The sequence below is a fragment of the Capra hircus genome, chromosome 16 (genome assembly GCF_001704415.2).
Source record: "Capra hircus breed San Clemente chromosome 16, ASM170441v1, whole genome shotgun sequence".
Lineage (NCBI taxonomy): Eukaryota > Metazoa > Chordata > Mammalia > Artiodactyla > Bovidae > Capra > Capra hircus.
The window spans coordinates 67,427,393-67,451,228 of NC_030823.1; positions in this window are offsets into that span (position 1 = coordinate 67,427,393).

The following is a 23,836-nucleotide window of genomic DNA, read 5'->3' on the forward strand; positions in this document are numbered from 1 at the left end:
AAAAAATTCACAAGCTGTATAGATTAAAATCTATAAAAATTTCTGAAAGAAATTAATGAAAACCTAATAAATGGAAAGATACTATGTTCATAGATTGAAGGACTCAACACTGTCAATATACATTTTACCCAAATTACTGTTTTAGTACAATCCCAAAATTCCAGCAGAAAAGCTGATTCTAAAATGTTTACAGAAATGCAAAGAATCAGAAGTTGTATTTTTAAAAAAGAACAAAGTTGAAGATGTATACCATCTGGTTTCAAATCTCACAATGTAGCAACAGTAATCAACACTATGCTAGTGCTACAAAGATAAACAGATTAACAGAACAAAATAGAGATTACAGAAAGGGATCCACACATATATACTGCTTGGTTTTCAAAAAAAAATTGTCAAGGAATTTCTATGAGGGAAATAAAGTCTTCTGTACATTACTTTAAAAATAAATAGGAGGGAGGGAAAGATGGCGGAGGAATAGGACGGGAAGACCACTTTCTCCCTCACAAATTCCTCAAAAGAACATTTCAACGCCGAGCAAACTCCACAAAACAACTTCTGTAGGCTGGCAGAGGACATCAGGCAACCAGAAAAGCAGACCATTGTCTTCAAAAACAGGTAGGAAAAAATATAAAAGACGAGAAAGGAGACAAAAGAGGTGGGGAGGGAGCTCCGTCCCAGGAAGGGAAGCCCGTCCCGGGAATGGAATTTGAAGAAGAGAGGTTTCCAAACACCAGGAAACACTCTCCCTGCCGAGTCTGTGGTGAGCCTTGGAAACACAGAGGGCAACATAACAGGAAGGAAAGATAGATAAATAATTAAAACCAACAGATTACAAGCCCAACAGTAACTCCCCCAGCGGAAAAGCAGCACAGACGCCTGCATCCGCCATTGGGAAGTGGGGGCAGGGCAGGGACGCGCGGGAGGCGCGGGCTGCAGAGCTTTGTAAGAATCGGGCAGGAACGCCCCACGCGCAACCAGAACGATCTAACTTGGGCTAGCAAACCAGACTGTGGGATAGCTACCGCACGAAAAGCTCGAACAGAAGACACCGCCAGGACCGAGCACAGAACAAAGGACAGAACGGAAAAAGCCGGCTGCAGACCATCCCCCGCTGGGGACAGGCAGCCAGAGCCGTAAGGACTGGAAAGGGGCAATTGCAGACCCGGAGAGACCTTACTTACCTAACTGCAAGCAGGCTCCTTTGCTAAGACTTCTGGGGGTGCTGGACAGTCACCATCTGCCTCACGGGGGGCGCCAGCGGTCCACCCAGAAAGCTGAGCAGCAGCGGCAGAAAAGGTGACAAGCCGCGGCGATCGCGCTCGCCAAACTCCTGAGCTACTCGGACCTGGGGAGGGCACAAAGCGCAGTCCCAGCCGAATCTGTGCCTCTGAGGGCTGCTTGAGCGCCGAACCTGAGCGGCTTGGACCGGGGAAGTGCACGCAGCCTAGGGCCGGCCCCGGACGGTTCCTGGCTGAGCATCGTAGAGCCGCAGCGGTTTGTGCGCCGCGAGAAAGGACAGTTCAAGCGGGGATGAGACACTGTGAGCACACGACAGTGCTATTTGTTTGCAGCATCCCCCCTCCCCACAGCGCGACTGAACTAGTGAGCCTAAAAAACCAGCAAACGGAAGAAGTTAAACAGAGGGAACCACCTTGGAAGTGATCCCACAGGGCCCATAACATCAGAGAAGGGCCAGAAATATTTTTGACTATTTTTAAAATCATTCCTTTTTTTTTTGCTTTTGTTTTTTTTTCTTTTTTCTTTTTTTTCTAACTTTTTTTTTTAATTGTTAAGTCTTCTATTTCTCCTCTAATTTTTATTTCTATAACCTATTATTACTATTTAAAAAAAATACTTTTTTTTTTTTTAAGGCAAACACCATATATAGTCCTTGGATGGTTGATGGTGGTTTTTTTGTTTGTTTGTTTGTTTGTTTTTAATAATTCTTTTTTTTCTTTCTTCCTTTTTCCTTCTGCTTTTCTTTAATATTGTATCTTTGAAAATCCAACCTCTACTCTAGATTTTTAATCTTTGCTCTTAGGTTTTTGTTGTCAATTTTGTACATTTAAAAACCCAAACTTCACTACCCAAGTTTACCTGAGAGCGAGATTACTGGCTTGACCACTCTCTCCTCCTCTGGACTCTCCTTTTTCTCCACCAGGTGGCCTCTGTCTCTTTTCTCCCCCATCTCTTCTCTATCCAACTCTGTGAATCTCTGTGTGTTCCAGACGGTGGAGAACACCCAAGGAACTGGTTACTGGCAGGATTTGTCTCTCTCCTACTCATTCCTCTCTCTTATCCTCCTGGTCACCTCTGTCTACTTCCTCCCTCTCCTCTGCCCCGTATAACTCTGTAAATACCTCTGAGCGGTCCAGACTATAGAGCGCACATAAGGAAGTGACTACTGGCTAGCTTGCTCTCTCCTCTTTTGATCTCACCACATCTCATTCCAGTTACCTCTAACTACCCCCTCCATCTTCTCTTCTCCTTGTAACTCAGTGAACCTCTCTGACTGTCCCTCAATGTGGAGAAACTTTTCATCTTTAACCTAGATGTTTTATCATCGGCGCTGTATAGATGGAGAAGTCTAGAGGCTACTGTAAAAATAAAACTGAAAACCAGAAGCAGGAGGCTTAAATCCAAAGCCTGAAAACATTAGAGAACTCTTGAATTCAGGGAACATTAAGCAATAGGAGCTCATCAAATGCCTTCATACCTACACCGAAACCAAGCTCCACCCAAGGGCCAACAAGTTCCAAAACAAGACATACCACGCAAATTCTCCAGCAACACCGGAACACTCCCCTGAGCTTCAATATACAGGCAGCTCAAAATTATCCCAAAACCTTTGATGTCTCATAACCCATTACAGGTCACTCCACTGCACTCCAGAGAGAAGAAACCCAGCTCCACCCACCAAAACTCCAACACAAGCCTCCCTAACCAGGAAACCTTGACAAGCCACTGATAGAACCCCACCCAAAGTGAGGAAGCTCCATAATAAAGGGAACTCCACAAATTACCAGAATATAAAAAGGCCACCCCAAACGCAGCAATATAACCAAGATGAAGAGACAGAGGAATACTCAGCAGGTAAAGGAACAGGAGAGTTGCCCACCAAACCAAACAAAAGAGGAAGAAGTAGGGAATCTACCTGAGAAGGAATTCCGAATATTGATAGTGAAAATGATCCAAAATCTTGAAATCAAAATGGAATCACAGATAAATAGCCTAGAGACAAGGATTGAGAAGATGCAAGAAAGGTTTAACAAGGACCTAGAAGAAATAAAAAAGAGTCAAAATATAATGAATAATGCAATAAATGAGATCAGAAACACTCTGGAGGCAACAAATAGTAGAATAACGGAGGCAGAAGATAGGATTAGTGAAATAGAAGATAGAATGGTAGAAATAAATGAATCAGAGAGGAAACAAGAAAAACGAATTAAAAGAAATGAGGACAATCTCAGAGACCTCCAGGACAATATGAAACGCTCCAACATTCGAATTATAGGAGTCCCAGAAGAAGAAGACAGAAAGAAAGATCATGAGAAAATCCTTGAGGAGATAATAGTTGAAAACTTCCCTAAAATGGGGAAGGAAATAATCACCCAAGTCCAAGAAACACAGAGAGTTCCAAATAGGATAAACCCAAGGCAAAACACCCCAAGACACATATTAATCAAATTAACAAAGATCAAACACAAAGAACAAATATTAAAAGCAGCAAGGGAAAAACAACAAATAACACACAAGGGGATTCCCATAAGGATAACAGCTGATCTTTCAATAGAAACTCTTCAGGCCAGGAGGGAATGGCAAGACATACTTAAAGTGATGAAAGACAATAACCTACAGCCCAGATTACTGTACCCAGCAAGGATCTCATTCAAATACGAAGGAGAAATCAAAAGCTTTACAGACATGCAAAAGCTGAGAGAATTCAGCACCACCAAACCAGCTCTCCAACAAATTCTAAAGGATATTCTCTAGACAGGAAACACAAAAAGGGTGTATAAACCCGAACACAAAACAATAAAGTAAATGGTAACGGGATCATACTTATCAATAATTACCTTAAACGTAAATGGGTTGAACGCCCCAACCAAAAGACAAAGACTGGCCGAATGGATACAAAAACAAGACCCCTCTATATGCTGCTTACAAGAGACCCACCTCAAAACAAGGGACACATACAGACTGAAAGTGAAGGGCTGGAAAAAGATATACCACGCAAATAGAGACCAAAAGAAAGCAGGAGTGGCAATACTCATATCTGATAAAATAGACTTTAAAACAAAGGCTGTGAAAAGAGACAAAGAAGGCCACTACATAATGATCAAAGGAACAATCCAAGAAGATGTAACAATTATAAATATATATGCACCCAATATAAGAGCACCGCAATATGTAAGACAAATGCTAACAAGTATGAAAGGGGAAATCAACAATAACACAATAATAGTGGGAGACTTTAATACCCCACTCACACCTATGGACAGATCAACTAAACAGAAAATTAACAAAGAAATGCAAACTTTAAATGATACATTAGATCAGTTAGACCTAATTGATATCTATAGGACATTTCACCCCAAAACAATGAATTTCACCTTTTTTTCAAGTGCTCATGGAACCTTCTCCAGGATAGATCACATCCTGGGCCATAAATCTAAACTTGATAAATTCAAAAAAATCGAAATCATTCCAAGCATCTTTTCTGACCATAATGCATTAAGATTAGATCTCAATTACAGGAGAAAAACTATTAAAAACTCCAACATATGGAGGTTGAACAACACACTTCTGAATAACCAACAAATCACAGAAGAAATCAAAAAAGAAATCAAAATATGCATAGAAACTAATGAAAATGAAAACACAACAACCCAAAACCTGTGGGACACTATAAAAGCAGTGCTAAGAGGAAAGTTCATAGCAATACAGGCATACCTCAAGAAACAAGAAAAAAGTCAAATAAATAACCTAACTTTACAAATAAAGCAACTAGAAAAGGAAGAATTGGAGAACCCCAGAGTTAGTAGAAGGAAAGAAATCTTAAAAATTAGGGCAGAAATAAATGCAAAAGAAACAAAAGAGACCATAGCAAAAATCAACAAAGCCAAAAGCTGGTTCTTTGAAAGGATAAATAAAATTGACAAACCATTAGCCAGACTCATCAAGAAGCAAAGAGAGAAAAATCAAATCAATAAAATTAGAAATGAAAATGGAGAGATCACAACAGACAACACAGAAATACAAAGGATCATAAGAGACTACTATCAGCAGTTGTATGCCAATAAAATGGACAACGTGGAAGAAATGGACAAATTCTTAGAAAAGTACAATTTTCCAAAACTGAACCAGGAAGAAATAGAAAATCTTAACAGACCCATCACAAGCACGGAAATTGAAACTGTAATCAGAAATCTTCCAGCAAACAAAAGCCCAGGTCCAGACGGCTTCACAGCTGAATTCTAGAAAATTTCGAGAAGAGCTAACACCTATCCTCCTCAAACTCTTCCAGAAAATTGCAGAGGAAGGTAAACTTCCAAACCCATTCTATGAGGCCACCATCACCCTAATACCAAAACCTGACAAAGATGTCACAAAAAAAGAAAACTACAGGCCAATATCACTGATGAACATAGATGCAAAAATCCTCAACAAAATTCTAGCAATCAGAATCCAACAACACATTAAAAAGATCATACACCATGACCAAGTGGGCTTTATCCCAGGGATGCAAGGATTCTTCAATATCCGCAAATCAATCAATGTAATTCACCACATTAACAAATTGAAAAATAAAAACCATATGATTATCTCAATAGATGCAGAGAAGGCCTTTGACAAAATTCAACATCCATTTATGATAAAAAACTCTCCAGAAAGCAGGAATAGAAGGAACATACCTCAACATAATAAAAGCTATATATGACAAACCCACAGCAAACATTATCCTCAATGGTGAAAAATTGAAAGCATTTCCCCTAAAGTCAGGAACAAGACAAGGGTGTCCACTTTCACCGCTACTATTCAACATAGTTCTGGAAGTTTTGGCCACAGCAATCAGAGCAGAAAAAGAAATAAAAGGAATCCAAATTGGAAAAGAAGAAGTAAAACTCTCACTGTTTGCAGATGACATGATCCTCTACATGGAAAACCCTAAAGACTCCACCAGAAAATTACTAGAGCTCATCAGTGAATATTGTAAAGTTGCAGGATATAAAATCAACACACAGAAATCCCTTGCATTCCTATACACGTATAATGAGAAAGTAGAAAAAGAAATTAAGGAAACAATTCCATTCACCATTGCAACAAAAAGAATAAAATACTTAGGAATATATCTACCTAAAGAAACTAAAGACCTATATATAGAAAACTATAAAACACTGATGAAAGAAATCAAAGAGGACACTAATAGATGGAGAAATATACCATGTTCATGGATCGGAAGAATCAATATAGTGAAAAAGAGTATACGACCCAAAGCAATCTACAAATTCAATGCAATCCCTATCAAGCTACCAGCCACATTTTTCACAGAACTAGAACAAATAATTTCAAGATTTGTATGGAAATACAAAAAACCTCAAATAGCCAAAGCAATCTTGAGAAAGAAGAATGGAACTGAAGGAATCAACTTGCCTGACTTCAGGCTCTACTACAAAGCCACAGTCAGCAAGACAGTATGGTACTGGCACAAAGACAGACATATAGATCAATGGAACAAAATAGAAAGCCCAGAGATAAATCCACACACATATGGACACCTTATCTTTGACAAAGGAGGCAAGAATATACAATGGAGTAAAGACAATCTCTTTAACAAGTGGTGCTGGGAAAACTGGTCAACCACTTGTAAAAGAATGAAACTAGATCACTTTCTAACACCACACACAAAAATAAACTCAAAATGGATTAAAGATCTAAATGTAAGATCAGAAACTATAAAACTCCTAGAGGAGAACATAGGCAAAACACTCTCAGACATAAATCACAGCAGGATCCTCTATGATCCACCTCCCAGAATTCTGGAAATAAAAGCAAAAATAAACAAATGGGATCTAATTAAGCTTCTGCACAACAAAGGAAAATATAAGCAAGGTGAAAAGACAGCCTTCTGAATGGGAGAAAATAATAGCAAATTAAGCAACTGACAAACAACTAATCTCAAAAATATACAAGCAACTTATGCAACTCAATTCCAGAAAAATAAATGACCCAATCAAAAAGTGGGCCAAAGAACTAAATAGACATTTCTCCAAAGAAGATGTACAGATGGCTAACAAACACATGAAAAGATGCTCAACATCACTCATTATTAGAGAAATGCAAATCAAAACCACAATGAGGTACCACTTCACACCAGTCAGAATGGCTGCGATCCAAAAATCTGCAAGCAATAAATGCTGGAGAGGGTGTGGAGAAAAGGGAATCCCCCTACACTGTTGGTGGGAATGCAAACTAGTACAGCCACTATGGAGAACAGTCTGGAGATTCCTTAAAAAATTGCAAATAGAACTACCTTATGACCCAGCAATCCCACTGCTGGGCATACACACCGAAGAAACCAGAAATGAAAGAGACACATGTACCCCAATGTTCATCACAGCACTTTTTATAATAGCCAGGACATGGAAACAACCTAGATGTCCATCAGCAGATGAATGGATAAGAAAGCTGTGGTACATAAACACAATGGAGTATTACTCAGCCGTTAAAAAGAATTCATTTGAATCAGTTCTGATGAGATGGATGAAATTGGAGCCGATTATACAGAGTGAAGTAAGCCAGAAAGAAAAACACCAATACAGTATACTAACACATATATATGGAATTTAGGAAGATGGCAATGACGACCCTGTATGTAAGACAGGAAAAAAGACACAGATGTGTATAACGGACTTTTGGACTCAGAGGGAGAGGGAGAGGGTGGGATGATCTGGGAGAATGGCATTCTAACAGGTATACTATCATGCAAGAATTGAATCGCCAGTCTGTCTGATGCAGGATACAGCATGCTTGGGGCTGGTGCATGGGGATGACCCAGAGAGATGTTATGGGGAGGGAAGTGGGAGGGGGGGTTCATGTTTGGGAACGCATGTAAGAATTAAAGATTTTAAAATTTAAAAAATAAAAAACTAAAAAATAAAATAAATAAATAAATACATAAATAAACTTCAACTGCTATTCCACTCTCAGTTTAGTTCCTGTTCAGTCGCTCAGTTGTTTCCGACTCTTTGCAACCCCATGAATCGCAGCACACCAAGCCTCTCTGTCCATCACCAACTCCTGGAGTTCACTCAGACTCGCGTCCATCAAGTCAGTGATGCCATCTAGCCATCTCATCCTCTGTCGTCCCCTTCTCCTTCTGCCCCCAATCCCTCCCAGCATCGGAGTCTTTTCCAATGAGTCAACTCTTCTCATGAGGTGGCCAAAGTACTGGAGCTTCAGCTTTAGCATCATTCCTTCCAAGGAAATTCCAGGGTTCATCTCCTTCAGAATGGACTGGTTGGATCTCCTTGCAGTCCAAGGGACTCTCAGGAGTCTTCTCCAACACCACGGTTCAAAAGCATCAATTCTTCGGTGCTCAGCTTTCTTCACAGTCCAACTCTCACATCTATACATGACTACTGGAAAAACCATAGCCTTGACTAGACGGACCTTAGTCGGCAAAGTAATGTCTCTACTTTTGAATATGCTATCTAGGTTGGTCATAACTTTCCTTCCAAGTAGTAAGCATCTTTTAATTTCATGGCTTCAATCACCATCTGCAGTGATTCTGGAGCCCAAAAAATAAAGTCTGACACTGTTTCCACTGTTTCCCCATCTATTTCCCATGAAGTGATGAGACCAGATGCCACTCTACACATAAATAATTTGGGGTGGATTATAGATATAAACCTGAAAACTAGAGCCATAAGGCTCTAGAGTAGATGAAGATTTCTTAGGTCACAAGAGCACTAGCTATTGAAGAAAAAAATTGATAAACAAACCCATCACAATTTTAAAAGTTTGCTCCTTGAAAACCACCAGTTACAAAATTAACAGGCAAACTACACACTAGGGAAAAAATATCTGCTAAATCTGTTTTTAAAAATCTGTACCCAGTATATACAAAGAACTCTTACAAATCAACACTTAAGAAAAAGAAATTAACAACCTAAGTTTTTAAATGGACAAAATATTTCAAGAAACTCTTCACCCAAAAAAAGCTATACATACAAGTGATCAATAGGATATAAAAAGAAGTTCATTATTATTCAAGGGAAACTCAAAATAAAATCAAAATGAGATACCATTTCATACCCACCAGAATAGTTAGTGTCAAAAATCACACTGGGACTTCCCTGGTGGTCCTGTGGTTAAGAATCTACCCACCAATGCAGAAGAGACAAGTTCAGTCCCTAGTCCAGGATAATCTCACATGCCACAGACCAACAAAGCTTGTGGACCACAACTACTGAATCTGTATGCTGCAACTACTGAAGCCCACATGCCTAGAGCTTGGGCTCTGCAACAAGAGAAGCCGCTGCAATGCAGAGTAGCCCTCACTCACCACTAGAGAAAGCCTGTGCACAGCAATGAAGACCCAACATGGCCAAAAATAAATAAATAAATCTTTTTTTTTTTTTAATAAAAAATGATATTACCAAATGTTGGTGATGATGTAGAGCACCTGGAACTCTCATACACTGCCATGAAAATGTGAAATGGTACAATATTTTGGTGAACTGTTAGGCAGTTTCATACAAATATACATCTACTTCACGGCTGGCAGTTACATTTCAAGGCATTTACCCAAGAGAACTGAAAACATATATCCACAGAAAGATGTGTACAACAATGTTCGCAAAACTTACCCAACACAGCAAAGCTCTGGAAACAATTCAAATGTCCAGCCACAGGTTGCCTGTTGTAAGAAGAGGCGTGTAAGGACTAAAAAGGGACACAAGGGAAATTCCTGGAGGAAATGGAAATATTCTACACTGTTTTTATGGATGGTGGATGCACAGTTATTAAAACTAATAAAACTAAATTCAAAATCTGTGTACTTTATTAATGTAAATTATACCTCAATTTCAAAATTTGAAAAAATTTTATAACCAACTTTTTAATTTAAGTTCCTGTGTGTTTTCTTCTGCTGTAAAAGACAGAATGACCAAGATTTTTCTTTAAAAAAAAGGAAGTATTAAATCTGCAACACTTGAATATTTGGTAATAAATGTATGTCATTTAACAGTAATTTTCAAATGGTATTAAGCAACAGACAGTAAAATCATATGTGGGAGCCAAATATTTTTAGGAAAAAATAAAAACTGAAAGTTCTTATTAACTCTTTCTTTATCCCTAAGTCAGGCAGCTTCTGCACCTTCAGTAAGAAATTCATGTGATCATCAGAAGAGTTTGAGGGTCTCTAACAAATAGCAAATACAATTTAATGTGTGGCTTTAAAATAAGCATTGTTACAATCACCCAATGAATGAGCTGCACTGCCAGAAGGGCTTTTTCTTTATTTTGCTATATTCTGCTGAAAGATAACTGTAGGGGTGCAGTACACTTATATTCGGAGAAAGTTTTAACCAAGACTATAATTCTTGTCTTAGTTAGCTGATGTCAAGCCCACCTTACTGACAACAATGAGCTCACAGGCTGAGTTGTTTCTTAAGGTCACCCTTTCTTCCTAAAATAAACCAGGCTGTCAACGTGGAAGAGGTTACTTGAGGTACACTGAAGGCATGCGCCAAATTAACTGAAGAACCTCTCCCGATTATTTAAATTATGCTAGTAATAAGAAAAGGAAATGGCAACCCACTCCAGGGTTCTTGCCTGCTGAATCCCAGGGACAGGGGAGCCTGATGGGCTGCTGTCTTTGGGGCTGCACAGAGTCGGACACGACTGAAGTCACTTAGCAGTAACAAGAGAAGAAATGACAAACTCCAGTTCTGCAGCATTTAGAAATGAAATTCCTTTTGTAAGAAGGCAATTCTTACGTGCCCTAATCCAGTAGCATTATCATACTAGAAGTTTTGAAAGAGTGTTATAAATGTTAAACATGTTCTAAAGAATATTCTTTGTTATTTCATTGAAATCTGTTGAGAAAATGAAAGCAAAAAGCACAATATCTTTTTACTCTGTATCACTGCTATCCATTAACTTGGGCAATGAAGTACATGATAGCAGTTATCAACAGTGGAATAGTTGCTTTTCTCACGCACGGCATCAAGTCAAGTGATTGTGCTGCACCATTAGTTTTGTTCTGTTTCTTCCTTTTTTCAGAAAAACTTGTCCACAGTTTTGAAAGACTATACAAGGCACGAGTAGCTCTGTAAATTGGGATCAACCAGATTATTTTGTAAGAACTGAGTAACAACACTTCAAATTCACTCTGATGTAGACCTACCGAGGAGGTATTTAAGGCAAAGTTTGAAAACAGTACTGGTGCTCTTCCCGCTTTCAGTTCTAGCAGGGAGGAACAGGAAAAAAAAGCAACTTCTTTGCTACTACTCCTAGAATTAAATATTCACAGATGTTCTAAGATGCCAAAGAAAGCAACTGATAAAGTTAATAACGAAATTAAAAATTCTTCCTGGAAATACTCATTTTTAGAAAAGTCAAACTACAAATGAAAAATAAAGAAAAAAGATAGCTAAAACAAGTGAAAGACAAAGGGATAATTTCCTTTATAAAGGCCTCAGAAAAATCAAAACACCAACAAACCAACAGAAGAATGGAAAAAAGGACAGGAACAGATAAGCTACAAAAACAATAAAAAGCTCTTAAGTATATGATTAAAAAGTATCATCTCAGAAAATGAGAAATAAACATCTAAACTAAAATTATATGCAATATTTTAGCTACAAAATTGTCAAATATCAAAGATTGATAGCCCTCAACGTTGGTGAAACAGGAATGTAGGATGAAATTCATACAATGCTGAGGACGGTGTAGAGACAATGAGAAACTGCACATGTCGTATTTGGATCAATTTGCAAATGTCCATCAAATGGACAAGGATATTCACTGCCATACTGTTCGCAATAGCAGAAGATAGCCACTGATGGGATACCAGTTAAGTAAATTAGAGAACATACACAGAGTGGACTGTGACACTGGAAAGAATGAGGAAGTGCCATGAGTCTGGCTAGTGAAGGCAGTGGGTCTCCATCCTTAAAGAAGGGGCTTTTAACCCTACATCTCCAACCCAGGATCAGGTCTTAGTATAAGGGAAAAGAAAGATGGATAAATGCTCCTCAGATAATCCTGGCATTCAGAGAGCAAAGGCAGACTGAGCTTCTTTCCAACTGGGGCCCAGGGAGACAAGCCAAGGCATTATTTTAGTCTGCAGAAGAAGGAGAGCCTAGAGAAGGTGTATCTGCTACACATTTCAGGGAACGCAAAAAGCAGGCATGAGAGACAGGGAGAGAAGCAGGGAAGATTATAAGAGGAGGCATTATTAAGCTTGGCCACGACAAAGCATGACTGATTACTGCATTTTTCTGAACCAATCTCTGAGAAGTCATTTGGGAAGGAAAAGTCCCCAAATGGACCTAATCTGAAATACTTAAAACTAGAATTAACTGGGTAAATTTTCTGCCACCAGGCAGCACTGAGGATCAAGACAGAAATAAGGGTGAGTGATAGAAAAAAATAAAGTCGTATTTGTAGGATCCCTGAGGATACTGCTTGAAAATATTGATCACATCACTTGTATATTGGCTGATTCAATGACAGCAATATTGAGGCTCAAAGCACGTCCATACTGGTCTAAAAAGTCTATCTCAAGAGTAGAATTTGCAAAGAAACACTTTACTATTAATTAATCAATAGGGCTGATCTCTTGAGGTAAGTAAAATTTTCTCTAGACAAATATATTAGCTTGCTAAGGCTGCAATAACAAATTACCACAAGCTGAGTGGCTTAAACCCCAGAAATTGATTTTCTCACAGTTCCAAAGGCTAAGTTTAAGTTGTGAACAGAGTTGCTTTCTTCTGAGGTCTCTCCTTGGCTTCTGGATGGCTGTCTTGTCCCTGTGTCCTCAGATGATCCTCCCTTAGAACAAATCTGTGTCCAAATTTCCCCTTTTTATCTGATTGGATTAAGGTCACCCTAATGACCTCATGTTAACTTCATCACCTCTATAAGGATCTAATCTCCAAATATGGTTTCATTCTAAGGTTAGGACAATAATACAAATTGTTTTTGTGGGGGGAGATGACACTAATGAGCCCATAACAAGTTACCTTTTCTTCTTTTCTCTCTTCTTTTTCTTTTCTTCCTTTTAAAAATGTGTGTTAAGTGCCATGAGGCAGCCAGACATAGGGAAGGATCTTTAAGGGCATGGCCTGAACGCCTGTGCAGAGAGTCTGAGGAAGGGAAACAACCAAGAGGCTGGTGCAAATTAGCATAGCCATAACAGACCTCCTGAAAGAAACAAAAGCAGATTTTAAGGAATGGCAAGGCATTCTCTGTTCTTGGTTAGGTGACTTGGCATTAAACATGACAGTTTCCCTTATATTAATTTATTAACTCAATGCCATCCTAATAAAATTAACAAGAAATTATTTGAGTTACATAAGTTGATAACTAAAATTTACATAGAAAAACAAATATGCAAGAATAGCTAGGAAAACACCCAAAGAGAAAAATTACAGAGGGAAACTAGCCATATCACACATTAAAATACACTATCAGTTCAGTTCAGTCACTCAGTCGTGTCCAACTCTTTGCGACCCCATGAATTGCAGCATGCCAGGTCTCCCTGTCCATCACCAACTCCTGGAGTTCACTCAGATTCATGTCCATCGAGTCAGTGATGCCATCCAGCCATCTCATCCTCTGTCGTCCCCTTCTCCTCCTGCCCCCAATCCCTCCCAGCATCAGAGTCTTTTCCAATGAGTCAACTCTTTGCATGAGGTGGCCAAAATATTGGAGTTTCAGCTTTAGCATCATTCCTTCCAAAGAAATCCCAGGGTTGATCTCCTTCAGAATGGACTGGTTGGATCTCCTTGCAGTCCAAGGGACTCTCAAGAGTCTTCTCCAACACCACAGTTCAAAAGCATCAATTCTTCGGCGCTCAGCCTTCTTCACAGTCCAACTCTCACATCCATACATGACCACAGGAAAAACCATAGCCTTGACTAGACGGACCTTAGTCGGCAAAGTAATGTCCCTGCTTTTGAATATGCTGTCTAGGTTGGTCATAACTTTTCTTCCAAGGAGTAAGCGTCTTTTAATTTCATGGCTGCAGTCACCATCTGCAGTGATTTTGGAGCCCAAACAAATAAAGTCTGACACTGTTTCCACTGTTTCCCCATCTATTTCCCATGAAGTGATGAGACCAGATGCCATGATCTTCGTTTTCTGAATGTTGAGCTTTAAGCCAACTTTTTTGCTCTCCTCTTTCACTTTCATCAAGAGGCTTTTGAGTTCCTCTTCACTTTCTGCCATAAGGGTGGTGTCATCTGCATATCTGAGGTTATTGATATTTCTCCCGGCAATCTTGATTCCAGCTTGTGTTTCTTCCAGTCCAGCATTTCTCATGATGTACTCTGCATAGAAGTTAAATAAGCAGGGTGACAATATACAGCCTTGACATACTCCTTTTCCTATTTGGAACCAGTCTGTTGTCCCATGTCCAGTTCTAACTGTTGCTTCCTGACCTGCATACAGATTTCTCAAGAGGCAGGTCAGGTGGTCTGGTATGCCCATCTCTCTCAGAATTTTCCACTGTTTATTGTGACCCACTCAGTCAAAGGCTTTGACATAGTCAATAGAGCAGAAATAGATGTTTTCCTGGAACTCTCTCGCTTTTTTGATGATCTAGCGGATGTTGGCAATTTGATCTCTGGTTCCTCTGCCTTTTCTAAAACCAGCTTGAACACCAGGAAGTTCACGGTTCATGTATTGCTAAAGCCTGGCTTGGAGAATTTTGAGCATTACTTTACTAGCATGTGAAAAGAGTGCAACTGTGTGGTAGTTTGAGCATTCTTTGGCATTGCCTTTCTTTGGGATTGGAATGAAAACTGACCTTTTGCAGTCCTGTGGCCACTGCTGAGTTTTCCAAATTTGCTGGCATATTGAGTGCAGCACTACAAAACTTCTGTAACTAATAAAAGTGTGGTACTGGCACACTTTTGTGGACAACTAGATCAATAGAGAAGGATAAAAAGTCCAGAAACAGATACAAGTATCAATGAGCACTGAGTATATGCTACAAATGGCATCTTAAATCATCTTAAATGTTTGTTAAAAACAGACATTTTAATAAATGGTGCTGGGACAACCTATGGATGTTGACAAGTTGCTTAAAAAAGGTAAAATCAGATAAATATCTCACACTGTACACAAAAATATTGTACTCTATTTAGCAAATCTATTTCTCATAGCAGTATGGGCTAGCAATTCTAAAATCCTTTACGTGTATTCTAGGACTGAACAAATAAGTAAAGGTATTGTACATATTGAGATCCAGCTTTCTCATTGTTGGGGGAAAGAAGTTAAAAATAAGAAAGGAGCAGAATTCCTTGGCAGTGCAGTGAACAAGAATCTGTCTGCCAGTGCAGGAGACGCGGGTTTAATCCCTGGTGCAGGAAGATCCCACATGCCACGCAGCAACGAAGCCATGTACCGCAGCTACTGAGCCCCAGCTCCAGGACCCACAATCCGCAACTACTGACGTCCACGTGCCTAGAGCTTGTGCAATGCAACAGGAAGCCCGCTTACCACAACCAGAGAAAGCCTGTGCACAGCAGTGAAGACCCAGTGCAACTGTAAATATAAATAAATACATAAAAATGAGGAAAGAAGGAAGGCTACAAAGACCTTGTGGTGTTGGACTGGAGTCAGAGATACCAATACGAACTCAGTTTTTAATGTATATGCAGATTTATGAATATAGACATAAATGTAAATAAATATGTGTATGCTGCTGCTAAGTCACTTCAGTCATGTCTGACTCTGTGCGACCCCATAGATGGCAGCCCACCAGGCTACCCCGTCCCTGGGATTCTCCAGGCAAGAACACTGGGATGGGTTGCCATTTCCTTCTCCAATGCATGAAAGTGAAAAGTGAAAGTGAAGTCGTTCAGTCATGTCCGACACTTCGCAACCTCATGGACTGCAGCCCACCAGGCTCCTCCGCCCATGAGATTTTCCAGGCAAGAGTACTGGAGTGGGGTGCCATCGCCTTCTCCAAAATATGTGTATAGTTGGGTTAGTATATATGCTGCCCACTGAGAGGGCCTGGGATCAATGATACTACAGTAACAAGGAGCACACCCAGTACCAAGATCTTCACCTTCTAAATTCTGTTCTCCAAAAATGAAAGCAGGCTCCTTAGAGGACTAGCTGATATCAGGACCAGAGCAGAGAAAATAGAAGGTAAGCCTGGGACATCTTATGATGCTAGAAAAATAAGGAAGTGTACAAAAAGAATGAGATATGTCAGAGAGACACAAGAGCCAATGGCAAGGAACTCCAAACAGCCAAAGTTTGAACAATGAAAGAAAACACTGAAGAGAAGAGAGAAAGAAAGGGAGGAAGGAAGGGAGGGAGGAAGAAAATAAGAGAGGAAAAGAGAGGAAAAGAGAAAGTGTTGGATTTATAAGCCATGTAAGTAAAATAAATATCCAGGAGACCCTATATATTATAAATACTTGAATAAATAAATAAGTTGGGGATACAGGATATCTCTTATCAGAAAAAATCCCACTAACAAATGTAAAAATAAAGAAGGAATTAGAAAATTACCATGATCCCAACACAACAGTAATATCTGTTACAGGCAAGCTCCACCAATGGATGCTAATATTGTTGGGCAAAAGTTTGATGAAAAAGATATCACTCCACTCTCAAAATTTCTCCCCCACTATAATTATCAGTTTCCAATGCATAAATAATAACTTTACGGTGGAAACCCAGCAGACACTACCTTAACCAAGTGATGAAAATTATTGCTGGGATGCGCTGAGAAGGACGCAACATCATTGGTGGTATTTTTGTTGAACAAGCACAACCTTACTCTAATGATGACAGGACATCAGACAAACCCCAAATGAGAGAGCAATTCTGCAAAACATCTCACCAATACTCATCCAAATTGTCAAGTGGATGAAAGATAACAGAAATAATGTGTCACAGGTTGCAGGAGACTATGGAGACGGATACAGTGAGTGCCAGTGAAGTTCTTGATCAGGTTCTTGGACAAGAAAAGGATATTTTGATGACAGGGAAACTGGTGAAATCTGAACCACAACTCTGTGTTGATCACAAGTGTATCAGTGTTCAATTCTTGATTTTGGTCATTGATTTTGATCACTATACTGTGGTTATATAAGTTACTGACATCAAGAAAAGCTTGGTGAAAAGTGTATGTGAACTAGACACAGTTTTTGCAATGTTTCTGTAAACCTACAATGTTTAGGCTTTTTAAGAAGATATTAGGGAGAGAGAACCATTTCTTAACTGCTACATGAGAAGCAGGATTCAGAAGAGAAGAATCCTGGAGATAAAGTAACACAGCAAAGCAACACAGCGAAAGGAACTACAAAAGCAAAATGGAACTACACGTGGAAGACACAGGCTAGCAACTGTTGCTCTTTCCAAGAAACTTCCAACCCATAATCAGCGGCTGATCTGGGTCCTTAACTCTTATCAGAGGAGTATAGAAGTAAGAGTCTTTGGAGGTCAAAGCATGTGCCATTGATGTCTACTCAAAAGCTATTGAGGGTTGATGAGGAAATATATTCAGAAAGAGCTCAATTTGGTGACTGATAAATAAGTTAGGCTCACTAAAGTCTAGCTCCTGAAAGGCCATAGATGGGTTAGTGTCTATCCCCTGCCCTCACATGTACATAGAGGAGACAGACCTCTTGTTCCACTGTCCAGGAAGGAGCAATCGTTGTTGTTTAGTCGCTCGGTCCTGTCCAGCTCTTTGCGACCCCAAGGACTGTAACCCGCCAGGCTCCTCTGTCCATGGGATTTCCCAGGCAAGAATACTGGAGTGGGTTTCAATTTCCTTCTCCGGGGGGTCTCCCAGACTCAGGAATCAAACCCACATCTCCTGCACTGACAGGCAGATTCTTTGCCACTGAGCCACCTGGGAAGCTCCAAGTGGGTAGAAGGGAGAAAAGAAGAAGAAAGGGAACTCTTGTTCTACTATCCAGGAAGGATCAACAGGAATGAAGTTTCAAGTCTCTTCTCTGAGTGTTGAAGTCACAGTCACTAATGAGACCGGGCCACATAACCAGCGAGCTGCTCAAAGCAAGACAGACTCCTTTATTTCTCACTCACTATGAGCTGCCTGTTTCAAGTCTATAAAACAAACACATTTTTTAAATCCCTGGCTTCCTCCTCCATGCAGTAAGCAAGTTCAGTTCAGTTCAGTTGCTCAGTCGTGTCCAACTCTTTGCGACCCCATGAATTGCAGCACGCCAGGCCTCCCTGTCCATCACTAACTCCTGGAGTTCACTCAAACTCACGTCCATCAAGTCAGTGATGCCATCCAGCCATCTCATCCTCTGCCGTCCCCTTCTCCTCCTGCTCCCAATCCCTCCCAGCATCAGAGTCTTTTCCAATGAGTCAACTCTTTGCATGAGGTGACCAAAGTACTGGAGTTTCAGCTTTAGCATCAGTCATTCCAAAGAAATCCCAGGGCTAATCTCCTTTAGAATGGACTGGTTGGATCTCCTTGCAGTCCAAGGGACTCTCAAGAGTCTTCTCCAACACCACAGTTCAAAAGCATCAATTCTTCGGTGCTCAGCTTTCTTCACAGTCCAACTCTCACATCCATACACAACTACTGGAAAAACCACAGCCTTGACTAGACGGACCTTTGTTGGCAAAGTAATGTCTCTGCTTTTCAATATGCTATCGAGGTTGGTCATAACTTTCCTTCCAAGGAGTAAGCGTCTTTTAATTTCATGGCTGAAATCACCATCTGCAGTGATTTTGGAGCCCCAAAAAATAAAGTCTGACACTGTTTCCCCATCTATTTCCCATGAAGTGACACAGTAAGCAAAGAGACATCTAATTTGGCTTCTTGCCTGCCTAAAGCTTTCTGTCTGCAGGTAAGTGGGTAAACCAGAATAGCACAGGTCCCAAGGTCATTTCTCAATGGACACTTCTCAACTTAGTCCCTTACTAAAAAGCACTGCTCTAAGAAACAGATTAATGAACTGTTGTTTGGTACTTTCAAACATTTATATTTTTATCCACGGTCTTGTCTTTATGGACATACTCAATGAACTTAGGAAGTGAACAGAAAAGGAGTGATGAAATCTAGGCATTAAGCTTGACCCTAAACTTCCTAACATTCTATTATCTTCATAGAGACTTGGATCAGGGTAATTATAATGTGATCTTTGTCAGCAAAGATTTCCTGAATTCTAACCATGCCTGAATTGTCAACTGGAGATCTCTTTCATGAAACAAACAATAAAATTCAAGGGCAGAAGCTCTACTCTATTGAAAGAATGATTTAAATTCTAATCAACTCTGGCTGCCAGAAGAGAGGGAACTAGAAAACATAAGAATCTTTTAGTAGCTCCACTTTGGTGGTAAATACATCACTGAAGTGACCATCAGTCCAGGGACTGGTACTCCATCAAGCTTCCTTTCCCCAAAGCCTGCTACTTATATAATACTTTAAATATTTATTGAAGCATCAAGAGTACTACAAGATCATGTGACAAAATGTGATCATGTGATCATGTTACACCATAAACAATATGGCGTAAGAAGTTAAAGAAAGAAAAAATCAGGACTGCCAATCATATGTGAGCAAGGCTTCAGGAGGATGTGAAAACTGTGATAGTTTCTGGAGGATTTATATTTGTCATGGTCAAGACAAGTGCAAGTCAAAAAATGGTGTGCTAGGCCAGATTAACGGCCCCACAAAGATGTTCATGTCCTAATCCTGGAACTTGTGAATATGTTACCTTACATGGCAAAGGGATTTTGCAGATGAGGTGACTAATATTATAGACTTTGGGGCAGTGGGATTATCCTAGATTATTCTGGTAAACCAGTCTAGTCACATGAGTCCTTAAAAGCAGAAGAGAGAGCAGAAGGATCAATCAAGCACATGAGAAGACAGAAGAAGAAGCAGGAGAGATCTGGAGCTTGAGAGGGACTTGACTTTCTGTTTCTGGCTCTGAAGGTAGGAAAGGTGCCACAAGCCAAAGAAGGCAGGTGGCTCCTAGAAGGAGCTTTCAGTTGACCATCAGCAAGGAAAGAATCCTTAATCCTACTATTCCAAGGAACTGAATTCTGCCAACAACCTAAATAATCCTGCAAGTGGAATCTTCTCCAGAACCTCCAGGAAAAAAAAAAAATGTAGCTCTGATGACACCCAGCTTTAGTCCAATGATACCCATACAGAACTTCTGACCTACATAACTATAAAATAATAAATTTGTACTGCTTTAAGCTGCTAAATTGATCATTTATTACAGCAAAAATAGAAAACTAATTAACATGGGCACAGGTCCCAGAGCTTGCTTGGGGAACCTCTTTCAAAATCATTATTTCTATTTAGGTCTTAGGCCCATTTTTTGATTGGGTTGTTTGTTTTTTATATTGAGCTGCATGAGGTGCAGAAAAACAAATATCATATATTAATGCATATATGTGGGATATAAAAGAATGGTATAGATGATCTAATTTGCAAAGCAGAAATAAGAGAAACAGATGTAGAGAAGAAATACATGGATACTAAGGAGCAAATGGGAGTGGGGGAAGCAATTGGCAGAGTAAGATTTATACATATACATACACTACTGATACTATGTACAGATAACTAATGAGAACATACTGTATGGCATGGGGGAACTCTACTTAAAGGTGGCCTGAGTGGGAAGGAAATCCAAAAGGAAGGGGATACACTGTGCATACATGTATCCATGTATCTGCAGTCTGTCCAGGTGGCTCAGTGGTAAAGAATCCACCTGCCAATGCAGGAGACTCAGGAGATTCAAGTTAAATCCCTGGGTCAGAAAGATGCCCTGGAGTAGGAAATGGTGACCTGCTCCAGTATTCTTGCTCACAAAATTCCATTGACTGAGGAGCCTGGCAGGCTACACAGTCCTTGGGGTCACAAAGAGTTGGACACGACTAAGACAGAGATGCAGATATGTATATGTATGGCTGATTCATTCTGCTGTACAGCAGAAACGAATGCAAGATTGTGAGGCAACTATACTCCAATAAAACTAAAGGCAGAAAAAAAAATTTTTAATCTACTTATTGCTTATGGGCTACGCAGCCCATTAAGAACACCATGAAATGTGACTATATTTACACTACCCCAGCTGAGAATCCTCAAAGTGGCTGCCATGGACTTAGCCCATCTCTAGATTCCTGACATACAGGTCCCATGCCCTGAAACATGTAGCCCTAATTAATACCTTGAATGGAATTCAATGAACAGAGAAAGGATATCTGACCAAAGGCAACCAAAATAGTTTATCAGATGTTTAGCAGGTGACCCAGGAGCATGCTCTGTTCCATGACGAATGGGTGATAGAATCAAATCCTCTACTCAACTCCAAAAGAGTCATCAGACAGACAGTCGTTAGACAGAAAAAGGGGACAAAGAAAGAAAAGTAAAGTTATACTATCATGTAAGAATTGAATCGCCAGTCTATGTCTGATGCAGGATACAGCATGCTTGGGGCTGGTGCATGGGGACGACCCAGAGAGATGTTATGGGGAGGGAGGTGGGAGGGGGGTTCATGTTTGGGAACGCATGTAAGAATTAAAGATTTTAAAATTAAAAAAATAAAAAACTACAAAAAAAAATAAGTTATTCAGAAGATAACAGAAGGCACGACTATAAGCCGCAAGTTAGCAGAAACCCTGCAATTATAGGGGAAAAAAGAAGGGACCATAGGAACTTATGTGATAAAAGTAACAGCAGTAGAAACACAGTGTCCAAACTTGTGCAGGAGAAAGGAAGCAAAAACTTCTGCTGTTGAGGAGACACGGAAGGAATAAGACGGCATGAACAGTGTGGCACTTGAACAAACTTCTAGATTCCATAAGCCTTCTGTGAAAGCTTCCCACTGTTCATCTCCTATTCTACGCGTCCTTGCAAGAAGACTTTCTTCTCCTTAGGTGACCTGACATCTCTTACCTTGCAACTTGAAAGAGATGAAGCAGCTCACAGGTTCACATGACTCGCCCTATTACTTCCTGAGGGTGACCTGTCCTGCCAAATGAAAAGATTTATTTCTCTGTGACGACCTAGAGGGGTGTGAAGGCGTGGGAGGTGAGAGGGAGGTTCAAGAGGGAGGGCACACATGTATATCTATGGCAGATTCATGTTGATGTATGCCAGAAATCAACACAATATTGTAAAGCAATTACCCTCCAATTAAATAAATTAAAAAATAAAAATAAAAAGATTTATTGTAAGGGGCTCTTGACTTCTGACATCTGTAGATTTCACTTATTGTTGTCCTTCAGGTTATTTATTGAGAAATTGGCTATGATTTCCCAGAAACTACCCTGATAACCAGCTATTCAAAATACCAGTATCAGCAGTGAGCAGAGCCAGATTAGATGAGCAGGAAATCAAAACCTTCCCTTAATCCTACACAGAAGTATCATTTAGCAGTTAACTATATGCATAATCATAATCTAGTATTTTCAGTTGTTTCACGGTTAACAGTTCTTTTCCCTTATAACTAAATTTTGAGAAAGAACTTCTATGCTATTTCAACCTTGTAGAATACTTAGTTATATACCTAATAAACGTGCATTAGTTCATTACCTTGGGGACTTCTGACAGAATCATGTTGTTGATCAGGAGGATGATGAAAGCCCTCACAGCATAATCAAAGGCCATCCGTATTCTCTTTCTACCTCTTACTACTCTCCCTGCCCAAACTTCATGAAAGAATCCTCTGCTGAAGAGTCCAAAAGTGCAAGAATAACACCCTACCAATAGTAGACACTAGACTAACTACCTGAAGATGTGTTTCTAATAACAAATGGGTAGGTAGAGAGATGATGGTATGATCATGGTTTCCTTACCATGTTTAGCTATGGGTAAATGTAACTACCGTTTGCTGAACAGCTGTGTAGCTGGCCCACAGTCACGCATTATGACTGACCTTCACGAAAACTTCTGCGAAAGTTTACTTCACTTGAGAGGTGAAGAGCCGGAGTTGAGAGGGACTTTGTTGCTTGTCCAAAGCCGGAGTTGAGAGGGACTTTCATTCAGCAATGAAAGGCAGAGTGGATATTCCCAAGCCATTACACTCTAACATCCTCATGCTTCCCACTCCTTTACTGATTTTAAGTACGTAAGTAAACAGATCCTGATTATCTTAGGAAGGGGGGAAGCAGGGTTATGAGCCTCACTTTAGTCCGCCAAGTTTAACTGAAGGTCAGTGGTCTGTGCTATAGCTTCAAGGAGAAAAGGCTTGTACTGGGAGGTGGTGCCACCTGTCGGTTAATCCATGAAACTGGTGACGCAGGTATTCAATAGTTTCACCCCACACGGCCCCCCCCCACCCATGTAAGAGTTCTTTAAAAACAGGAGCCATATGAAGAACTTGACTCTCAGGCCCATTCTTTTCCACCTCCAGCCTCCAGAGTCTGTATCCAACCAGCTGGTGCTACACAAAAATTACTGAATTTAGAAATCAGTCCCTGTTCTCCCACTCACTACTAAGAACCCTGAGGAGGTGAGTTAATTTCCTTGAGTTTGAATTTCTCACTCATAAAATGAAATGATACCTTCCTACATTTCAAGGCTATTGTGAGGATCAAATGAGATAATGTAAAATAAAGTGTGGTGTAAACAGAATAACATTCAATA